Here is a 10,099-nt window from a genome sequence, read left to right on the forward strand (position 1 = left end):
GTTCCGCTTAATTAAATAGATTATAGTGGCTATAAAAGTGGATTGCATGTTCCCAGATTTGATATGTGAACAAATGTTCGAAAGATTGACAGTACAAAATGTTTGTTCTGATTAAACTTAGTATACAAACTTATGTATTTGTACTTTATGTAATAAATAGGAGCTTACAGTTCCATAACTATTTTCTTATTTTTTAAAGTTTCGATGGTAAGGAGTGATCTTCAAATACCAGTGACAGAATCTACAATTCGTCCACGTCGACCTTGTTAGAAAACACAAATTATCTAACAAATGAGCCTGGACGAACAATATTAACTTTTCTTTCTAATTGAAAATTCGTTTCACGTTCTCGCAGTTTTATTTTATTCCAACCGCGCAACAGAACGAAGTTTTTCAAATATATTTACTGCTTACAGACCACCCGTGACCATGAGGCATCTACCACAAACTAGAAAACAAAGAATAAATTGATTATAAACTACCGAAAACTCAGGATCAACCATTATAATGAGCTAAAATATCCAGCTAAGACAAATCTGGGCTAAAATATGCCTCGTACTGAATGCGCATGCGTGACATGACTCCTAACAACCAGTCTCCTGAACTTGGACTAGTGTTTATTACTTTATTTTTAGGCCAAAAAACCCATGAAACATACATACATATGTATTGATCTCTTTGTATTCAGATTAATTGAATTCGTTATGTAATGTGGTGCAATTTACGAAAATAGATTCGCCGAAATTAATATTCAACTTTGTTGTTTAAATACAGACGTTGCGTTGTTGTCTCAGTTTTAGTCAGTAAGGACTTATGAAAACTATGAATAGGTATAGTAAACCGATTCAATACTTATTTTCCGTAGACATTTGGCATGCATTTGTATTGTTTTATAGTGTGCCACACGATAAGAGATAGGTCTGACGCACGCGAGCTTTTCAGACGCAGATCACGTCTCTCTCAACGATGTGATACGATTGTAATAAGATAGTAAGCTAACTCAGCATGACATTCTATTCTAAAATCGTCTTATAAGAAGTCATTATATACAAAATTATACCTATCAATTTAATTTGTAAGATAAGAAACTAAGCACTGGATGGGAAAGTAAGTACCTATCCAGAGTGTGACTGGTCATATTGATCATTGTCTTTTATTATAATTATTCAAGTAGGCATAAAAGAAGCATAGAAACCGATGAAACAGGTGCACATGCATAATTCCACGCATGCATTATATGATGATATTTAGCATAATTATATCAATTGTGCAGATGCCGATAGTTCGCAAGACTTACTGGCGCGCCCAGCCTCTGACTAACAATAGTCACGTGTCTACAGGCTACGGATCTCTAATATTATTGCTTGAGGTTGTTTATTTATTGTACTTTTATAAGTTTTATTTGTATACTCCTCCTGATATCCCTTAATATACCTACTTACATATGTATTTCTAAAGTAATCAAAGCATATTGAACTATTATATTACGGGAAACTTATGGAGAATCAGTAAGGCCAAAGACCAAACGAATCATTGATGAATGAAGCTGATTGATGTAGATATTCTAATATATTACCAAACGACCTTAAGCAAATCCTGATGAATGAGATATTATTAAATTATTAGAATTATTGATTTTATTTATTTACGTGAACTACGAACTTTACCTCTAGTGCACAACCTCTGCGTTGATCGGAACGCCCGTAAAATTTGATGTGAGTGCAATCAGATAGTGCACGATATGTTCACAACGAGTTATGTTGTCTCGACGTCGTTAAACTTTAACTGTGCCTACGTGCTGGTGCGGGGTGGATGGACAATCGCCTCTTCTGACATCAAGGAGCAAATTATAATCATACCATACAGATTGAGACAAAAAATTGCATAGCAACTCTATTGATGACGTCCGCCAAGAACCAAAGCATTCATACATCTGTTGAGTAAAATAAAAAATAATCCCATATCCATATCTATCTAATCTATTATCGCTCCTTTTGTTCGGGACACACTGAAAGGGATCAAGTAAAACTTTTGACATGGCTCTAGAGAAGGTGGCAAAATAAATACTTACAGTCAATAGTCCTGCAAAGCTACTTGGCGAGCAAGTCTTCAATAGAACTGCTAAAAGTGTGAGCGTTTATGTAAAACAATTAAAAGCGCTTAATTATTGTCATATTTTTATAAAAAAGGTACCTATTTATCCATGTTGCAATGTTTGTTAGGTTTAGTTGAAATCAAACCCCGCATAACCGCACTCCCCCGGTAGGAAGTGATAACTATGAGAACCTTATCAAACTAACATGCAACTGCAACATTAATACTATACAAATATAAAAGAGGCTTTCTTTGCTTTGCTGATCTAATATTTTCCACAAAATAGGAACATACCTACCTATTAACATAATTTTCAGTAACAGAAATGAATGTACATAATAAAGTACGCAGATATTATTTTGTAATCGTTAAAGGTTATCTTAAAGTCAAGGTAGGTGACGGCTGACGTCATACAGTCACTCAAGGACAGCGGGGCTTTGAGGGACCACTACCAGCCACCCTGGGCACGGACCTGCTGGAAGAGAAAATCCCAGTTGTTTTTCATGCATGAACCTTTAAGGGATGTCAGCATAACTCATGATGACGACAGCTAGCGCCAGTGCCTCATGGAATGAAAGGATAAAAGTACGGTTTTGGGACAAGGAGAACTTTCTGTCGGTAAGAGTGACAATTCCTTTTGCTCTGGCCACGCATGGGAGTTGTTTATGGTTTAATTTAAATTCGGTATTTAACACAAACAGGGTCGTAATTTCGATCATCTGTTCTATGAAGCACCACGACTTTCAGAATCCCATCTGATATCACCATTGTATTCTCAATTCAGAATACAATGGTGTGCCTATCACCTTTATGTGCATCATGACACTTAGGTCTTAAGTTGACTGTATGAATTGATGTCATCTTATGTCCCTTATGTATAAGGTGCTAGAATAATAAGTAGTGTTACCTTGTTATATGTTAGTGGTGGGAATGAGTAGTAAAGTTACTACTTACCGTTAAAATATATCCGCAGATTGTAAGTAGCTAAGTCCTGGATTTATAGTAAGATTGAATTAAGTATTGATCAAATATGTACACTATGTATAAACAATCTTAAACTACTTTTAAATCTAAGTCCTTATTTGATAGGATTGAAGTGTTAACTGGCTCGCACTGGCAGTTGATTCCAATTGACGCGTTTAATTTCGGTAAAATCAGACATCGCATTGGCAACTAAAGCTAGGTTCACACTACGACATTGTAAACACATTATATTCGGTGTATACAGCGAGAGTTTTCTATTAAAACAGTACTGTCACACTCAGTTTGACACACAATTTTGGCTACAAAAGCAACATGAAGAAATTTTCAAAGAGTGAACGGCGTAGATTTTTTTTCAATATTATTTCACTGTGTAAACTAAGCTTTAAAATCCCACTAGTCACGTTGGCTGAGGTCAGAGGATATATCAGTCACGTGGCTAATACGTCACAAGAGTACTTACTTCCTAAGTACAAAAAATATTTCACGTCTAAGTAATTAACAAAATAACCCTCTAAGCTTTCCCGTGAAAGAAACTTAATAATACCTAGGTACAATAATACAAACCATTATAATTACGTATTGCACAAATCATTTTCACACGCAATCCAATTCACACTAGATTTTTTTAAAACACAAAACTAGTTTGATTTCTCTGACTTCACATTCTTTTGCTTTTTCTTCACATTTTAATTCAAGTGTTGAATCGGAAATCGATTAAGCACATTTTAAGTTTTTCAACTAAAGACCATACTAATAACAGTCCCATAGTATCTTAAAGGTATACTTTTCAAAAAAAGTTCTATCAAACATCATTATTAATTAGTATGAAGTAATTACTGAAACAATATGAGTGTACTGATACTGCTGAACGCTTGAGAGATAAGTCGATAGGATGCGCACGCGCAAATATCCGCGGCACCAGCCGTGCGCAATGTTTACAATGCACGCAGCTCTAACGACAATACCGATAAATGGGAACAGGACAAACGAACAAACATGTTTAGTTTTAAGTAATAATAGGTACCTATGTAAATAAAGTATAAAAGTCTTGTGTCTTGATAGAATTGGAAGTTTCAGATGGTCAGTTTTTGTTGCGATATTCAAGTTTTCCTGAGGTAAATGTGGCCTACATATTCTTTTAATTAAAAAGATCTGAATCACCTCAAAACCAACATGGGAGCTTTAGAGGGGTCATCCACTTAAAATTCGAGCATTCGAGAGCTTACAACTACGGCACTTTGTAACAACTTGATCACAGCTTCACTATAAAAGTGAACTTTTCCGGTTTCTGCTGATAAGATAAGTATAATCTAAGAGCAAGACCAAGACTTTTGAAAGAGCAGTGGGATCGGTTCTTCAATAATATCAAGGACAATTTTGGTACATATACGAGCGTGGGCCAACTGATGATGATGTCCTCAAAGACGTGTCCGTCGACGGCGACACCCTGTCAATTCCCGGCAATCTGTCTTCGCTCATGGGCCCGGTAGTGACTTGCGAACCCGAATTTGTTTTTAAAAACTCGGTCACATGATGCACAGTAGAGCTCTCCGTTTTCATTAAAAGTGTAATTATAGGTACGTCGGTTTAGGACGAGCTCTACGGGCCAGGCGTTTACCGTCAAGATCTTTGTGTGGGAAAACTGGCCAGTTGACATGTGAAAGAATTTCAGTATTAAGAGAAGACGAGAAGCAACATAATTTGTTAACTTTATAGGATGATGATGAACTTTATAGTAATTAGACCAAATGCAAATATCTAAGCATTCACACTAACTTCAGTAATTTTTTTTTATTATTTACTACAGTTAGCTTATCAGTTTAATGCAATTTTCAAGAAACGTTAATTAGGTAAGTACTTTGATATTGGTAGAGATAAGCTTGCGAGACAAGTGGGACATTTAGGTACCATGACCATTTTTGGATTTTCACAATCTTTCTTTGTTAAAATTTTATTTAATTTAGTCATAATCTGTTCAGCATGATTATAGCGGATTTGCGCAGATTACGGGCGATAGCCGCGCACGCAGGTTGCCGTGGCGACCCGCCGCGTCCCGAGTGGCGCGCGCGCACCTACTCCATCAATGATAATAATTGATACTAAAGCTACTGATAAATACCACGAATGGTGCCGCGCGCAAAACACTTAAGGAGATGGCTCTTTTGTGTTAATTTTCGAAGAGCAGTTCTCATTCGCCGACAGTTAAATTATTGACACGGATTTGGTTACGGGAAATCTCAGTATAAACATCAAATAATTTATCTTCTATTAGGTACCTACTCCCCTTTCATTCATTTCCTCTATGAGTTTTCCAGTCACGAAAAATTGCTACGAAGAATCTTGCAACTCATCCTTCCTTTGGTACCTAGGTAATTGTGGAATGCAAAGGGTTGGTTCGCTCACAGAACACAGACACAGGTCTGGTTCTTACTTATTAGACCAATTATCACAACATCTTTTGTAGGTCCCAGATGATTACTTATGTAGGTACCTGCTAGCTTGACAAAGCATGTCTTAGTGCGTGTCTACTGTATAATCGCAATTTCATTAATTTTGACAAAAGCAAGAAGCTTCTCCTTAAGTGTAGTTCACACCGCACCAATATTTGAAGTGTCGTGTGCAAAAAGGCTTTCGTAAATGAATTGTAATCAACAACAATGATATCGCAAGATTGCTCCTCAATCGCATTTGACCGATAGACTCATACCTACGCGCTGCTAGTCCGGCTCGCTACTTTACTAAAGCCGATAGCGACTTGATAATAATTTGAAAACAATATACTTTAAACTGTTTCGATTATTGTGAAATAGTTTTCAATTAATTTTGAAATTGTTTTCAAAATACATAATTGCATCCATTTGTACTGGTGACGACATCTAGCGCCGAGTAGCAACAGCGCGGTATGCGATAAGCCACACAAAGTCTTAGATTTGTCCGCTGAGCGCTAGATGGCGCTGCTTCCTTAGTTAAGATGAAGTACAATATTTTAGCGAACAAATCATCATCATTAAGTACAGAAATAATAACGAAAACGAAATAACGATTTTTACAACAAAAAAAAATACTTAAGACGGAAAATTGATTGAAAATTATGATAGCATAAGATAAGATAGAAGTTTCAGCTGAAATTGATTAAAAATAACAATAAAATTATCATGATGGGAATATCAATCTATTCTTAATAAATGTGATTATACCTCATCACTTCAATATAGTACTGCAGTTAATGCTTGAATTAGGCAGATGCTCAATCTCGATATAGGTAATACATAAGTAATACTTATATAGGTACCTACAAATAGTCGTTTCAGGCTGAACCGATGTAGATGAAATTTTAAGCAGGTATTTTTTTTAATCACTAGTAATAGAATCACTTCTAGTTTAAGGTTTACCTACTAATCTTACTTGAAGATTCACTGTTCTGTTTATGCGGTTCCATCAACAAATTATTTGGCAGTTCCAATTTCAACCGTCTGAAATATCAACATTATCTATTAAAGTGTGTGAATTAACCTTTTGAACGCCAATGTCGGCTATAGCCGACATGAGCAAGCGTGCCCTGTGCGCCAACGACGGCTATACTCGACAAAAAACAGGTCGCAGAAAAATACAAAATAAACCTATTAAATCATTACTTTTATGTATTTTTTAGTAGATATTTAAAATTAAGATTTTCGGGCTTGGCGTACAGGGCAAGGGAATACCGATATGGCGTGGCGGTGAAAAGGTTAAGTAGTTCCCTAAGGATTTCGCTGGATAAGTACCTAATGCACTTCAAAATCCATAATCTCATTTAACATTTTGGTTTGACTCTAACAACCTTTATAATAGCTAGGACCTAATAGCTTTAGCCCACTGATTTTTTTCGAGACGGGGTGGTTTAAGGGTGGTACAAACGCTGGTACTTTTTTTTACCAGGTTTACTAATCTATTCTAATATTATAAAGCTAAAGAGTTTGTTTGTTTGTTTGTTTGAACGCGCGTATCTCAGGAACTACTGGTCCGATTTGAAAAATTCTTTCAGTGTTAGATAGCCCATTTATCGAGGAAGGCTATAGGCTACTTTTTATCCCGGTACGGGAAGTAGTTCCCACGGGATGCGGGTGAAACCGCTGGCAGGAGCTAGTAAATAAATAATAAGGTGGTAGGTAACAGTTCTGTCTACATTTTAATTCATTTTGATGAAACCTGCCGAATTATTTATTTGTTTGATTTCTCCACCCTCATTCCCAAATTCTTGGATTTAATCAAACATTTGTAGTGTCGTCTACAAAAAGGTTTTTACTACTTACATTAGGTAATCGTAATCAACAACAATGACAATTACGAAAGTCATCATCATGTCCAAATTAGAGCAAAAATTAGCAAAGATCTATCGCGACCGGCCTTACCCCTGACTGCTATTTCACCGACCGACATAATTTGGCGTGACCTCATGACCTTACGGTTTTTGTCGTCGTCCCCCGAGGCGCCAGTGACCCTGCCGAGGGCGTGTCGCGCCGCGTCGTGTTACAAACGCACCGCGCGCCGCGACATCTGACCATTCGACACGCTCACTAGCGCAAAAACTATAACAAATATCCACAAATGTGACCAGAATGACGAAATTAAGAGTCTTAGATAAACTATGGCGTTAACAATTATTTGGGTTTAGGTAAGAATGACATAAGAAAGTTTCAACAAACCTCGCTACCCTAGATGTTGAGCTGTTGTATTTACATTATATTTCTTTTATACATTCTTTAAATAATTACTTGGCATTATTAGTCTGATTTATTTAATTTTATCAAAAGCCAAGTTTGTATTTGAGTTTTTTTTTTAATTTAAGGAACTACTGATTCTTTAACCTAATATAATGCCATTCTATCCACCTATAAAGTTTCAATATGCAATCAAACTATTAATTAGGTAGGTAATCTGTGGTGCAACCTTATTACCTGCTTAGGTAATATGATCCTGATAAAGCTATTAAATAAGAAGATATATAAAAAAATACATACAGCAATATAATAAGGGTCATTATCAAGTTGTGGTAGGCCCCTTATCAGTGATATTATCTACAATGATTCAGCTGTGGGTGATCGCTAAACTAATCGTCTTGTTCGACAACGGATTAGCCTTGATTGCACTTGTTACATATAACAGCTGATTTGCTCTTCAGACTATCAAACTTTTAAACTGATTTTTTCTTGATGTAAAAAGAGAGGTGAAATAAGTTTATTCTTCAAGGAATTTCAGTTTATTTTGTATTGTGTCAACAAAGATCTGGGAAGCCTTGAAAATAAACTGCCTCTAGATACCATGCCAATAACAGCATAAAACGAGACATGTTAATATTTACTTGTACAACGTTCTAACTCCCGCAAAACCTGAAAACAGTCAATAAATACTTATTTCTAAATATAGGTAAGATTTGCTCTAAAGAGGTCCTATAAATACTTAACAATGAATGAGTACTGGTTGATTTGGTAGAAAAAATAGTAAAAAGGCCATTAAAATAAAATAAAAACATATAAATTAAAAATAAAACTCTAATGGCGTTTCAAAATTCTTTTCACGAATGACGGCCAGTGTCTCAGTTCGAATACCTATGGAAAACCAAGGAGGTTACATTAATGTCATTGACCTTCTTGAATTTATTTTGTAATAAAACTTTTAATAAATGAGGTCTTAAAATATTTATTTATTTCTAAATACAAGTATATATTTATTAAAAAATATATTAAGACTTTGAACATTATTTAAAAGTAGCCTGTAGGCACACCCATACACAAGAGTTTTGATTCTTCCATTTTAAACTGTGGTTTTAATTTAGAAACTGTGAATGAACTCTATCAGTTAATATTATGTATAATTGTTAGTGGAGATTGTAATGTTATCTTGAGGAAAAAATACTGTTGTAAATAGGTTTGTAGTGATCAAGTTGATGCGCTATGATTCCGATTCAATTCAATGGAATAATATATTAGCAAGAAAGTAGGTATGTCCTTACCATAGTGCTTTCGTGGTGCCATAGTGGCCCTTATATAAAAATTGTAGATATTCGGAACTTCGGAAGTAGCTGATACTTAGAAAGGCCCAAGAGCAACAAGTTAAGCCACCATTATTGTTTATTTTTTGTGAACTTACCCCAAAATTCGACAATTATTTACAGATTTCTCTAAAAGTGCTTATGTAACAGGATCCATTCGAACACATATAGGTAAGTAGTTGTACCTGATTCCTTTACTCATCTTATCCATTATTTAGTTATAGTATCAAATTAAAACGGAAACGAAAACTGCGAGCCATTTATTACTTTGTTTTTTGTTTTGAAGGACATCATCATCATCTCCCGAGCCTTTTCCCAAATATGTTGGGGTGGGCTTCCAGTCTAACCGGATTCAGCTGAGTACCAGTGCACTACAAAGAGCGACTGCCCTGCCTGCCCTCCTCACCCAGTTACCCGGGCAACCCGAGCCCGAACCCGATTTTTTTTTTAAGATCTTGGATCATGTTTTTTAAGAAGAGTGTTGAGTTATTGAAAAATGGCAAGAATAAACCTTGGATAGAAACAGTCAGAATGTAATTTTATGATATGACTGGACTACGCTGCTTTCTTGAAGACTTGAATCATACCTACCTACATATTTTTCACCACGACACATATTTTTCATGAACAGCAACTGTGGGACTGGATTTCACGGCAGCGCATACACTTTACAATATAGGTAAGTCTCAATAGTGACCACTGCGCGCTGTGTACACAAAGGCGCCGCCAGACGTTGCTGCAGTTTTAATTACGTTCTGACCCCATCACGTGACGGCTGCTGCAGGGCTGACCACCGACCGCCTTTTAAGTAAAGAACTTGCAGGTTTCTAAATAACCTAAGGAGATCCTGTTTCAGCTAAAATACGTACGTGAATATTTTATATATTCATTGTTTAAGGTCTGCTTATTTCCTATTAGATTTTATACAGCCCGCCGGGAGTCACAACGGAATGAGCAATCTAAATAGGTACATCATACAGAAGTCATGTT

The 10,099-nt window shown here is 36.0% G+C and overlaps 1 long non-coding RNA gene across 1 annotated transcript; it reads left to right on the top strand.

Annotated features, from left to right (window-relative positions):
* The first annotated feature begins 71 nt into the window (after positions 1-71).
* LOC135118272 (uncharacterized) lies at positions 72-755 on the top strand. The gene is made up of 2 exons (XR_010277460.1): positions 72-207; positions 417-755. It is a non-coding gene; the product is annotated as an uncharacterized LOC135118272 (long non-coding RNA).
* Positions 756-10,099: the final 9,344 nt, after the last annotated feature.

The sequence above is a fragment of the Helicoverpa armigera genome, chromosome 20 (genome assembly GCF_030705265.1).
Source record: "Helicoverpa armigera isolate CAAS_96S chromosome 20, ASM3070526v1, whole genome shotgun sequence".
In the NCBI taxonomy this organism is placed as follows: domain Eukaryota; kingdom Metazoa; phylum Arthropoda; class Insecta; order Lepidoptera; family Noctuidae; genus Helicoverpa; species Helicoverpa armigera.